Genomic DNA, 1,616 nt, shown 5'->3' on the forward strand with positions numbered 1-1,616 from the left:
AAGAAACTCTGAGGTCCATTTACCTCCAAGCCTCAGAGCCTAGGGCCACTCTTAGCATAACTCCCAGACTGTGGGCCCTGGGGCAACTCATTTTCTTTCTCTAAGCATTAAATCGTTTCTCCTTTGAAAATGCATAATGCAGCGTGACCTACTGACTTTGAAGTGTAGTGAGGATCAGGATGTGATAATGTAGGCCAAAGTGCTTAGAGTTTAAATGGACATAAATAAGAAGCAGGCATGGCTGGCCCCTCCCTCGGATGTGTGGACTCTACCATGCCTTTGAGACATTAGCAATCAATATACACAAGGACTGCTCTGCCTGTTATAAAAGCCTTGCGAACATGTATCTAGGACACCCAAATCACTAAGTCCACAGTTGCTGCCCCTGTAGGAAGAGCAATCGATGGCAGTAACCAAAGACTGAGCCATGGGGGCCTCTACCCAAAAATCCCCCTTCTGTCCAAATTTGCACACTTTGGTGTCAGTGTTTCTTAACTAGAGACCACTAGATGAGGCTGGATCTTAGCCAGAAGCTCCTGATTTAGTCTTTAACGAAGTGGGCCCCTGGCTCCTTGTTTCTAAAAATCTGCAGGCTGCTTTAGAACACCTTCGCCCCACTCCCAGACCCACAGGACTGGCTGTGTCACTCCAGGGGGATCCCCAAGCTGCAACCTGCACCTCTCTCTCCATTGGACTGATTTCCAGATTGTATTTTGATTGTCTGCTTAGAGTTTGGGGCTGTGAAATTAGAGCTCGGCAGTAGGTTCAAGCATTTCTTCTGGGTAACTTTGAGGTCCTCTGAACTTCTGTGCCCAAGGAGTCACTAAAGAGGAAATGAACCCTAACCCTCATCATAGATATAGGGACTGGTGCACTTTAAAACAGACAAACAACTTTAGAGGTTTTTTTTCCTCCCTGATTACAAAAGCAATAATACATGCTTATTATGGAAATCTTGGGAAATATAGAAAAGGACAAAGTCGAAAGTAAAAATCATTTGTAATCTCACTTAAATCTCACTTTGGTATATTTTCTCAGTTTTTCTTTTTTTAAAGCATGTATATGCATTTCATATATTTCAGGGGTGTGCTGTTAAGAAAGTTCTCAAAAAAATTCCTGGTTTATAGCATTAGCCAATATCTATCTTATAAATACTCCACCATGACTGATTTCAAGCAACCAATAGTTTAACAAGTGACTTTCAAAATTTTTGAAGACGTAACAATTGGCCTATGCAGGCCAGTAAGAGTCAGCTCCAGCATACCCCTGGTTGAGATCGTATGGGGTGAGATGTGTGCCCTAAATTTTTTCATTTAATATTATGTTCTGAACCACTTGGCAACCATCCTTGTAATACTTGATTCAGGTAAGATCACAATGGATGCATCGGGAGAAAGGTTGTTAGGGGAAGGATATTCGCCCCACAGCTTACTCATTACTTGCGAAGGGATAAAAGTACCTTTACACTGAAGATGTCTGGCAGCAATCACCTCAGGCAAGGGATCAAATGTGTCATCCCCAAAAATGGAACAACTCGACATGATGGGCCTCTTGATGTGATACAGGGGGCGGAACACAACATTGCCTGGGTGGTATATTTGTCAAAAAGGTTTAAC

The sequence above is a fragment of the Eubalaena glacialis genome, chromosome 2, assembly GCF_028564815.1.
Source record: "Eubalaena glacialis isolate mEubGla1 chromosome 2, mEubGla1.1.hap2.+ XY, whole genome shotgun sequence".
Taxonomy (NCBI): Eukaryota; Metazoa; Chordata; class Mammalia; order Artiodactyla; family Balaenidae; genus Eubalaena; species Eubalaena glacialis.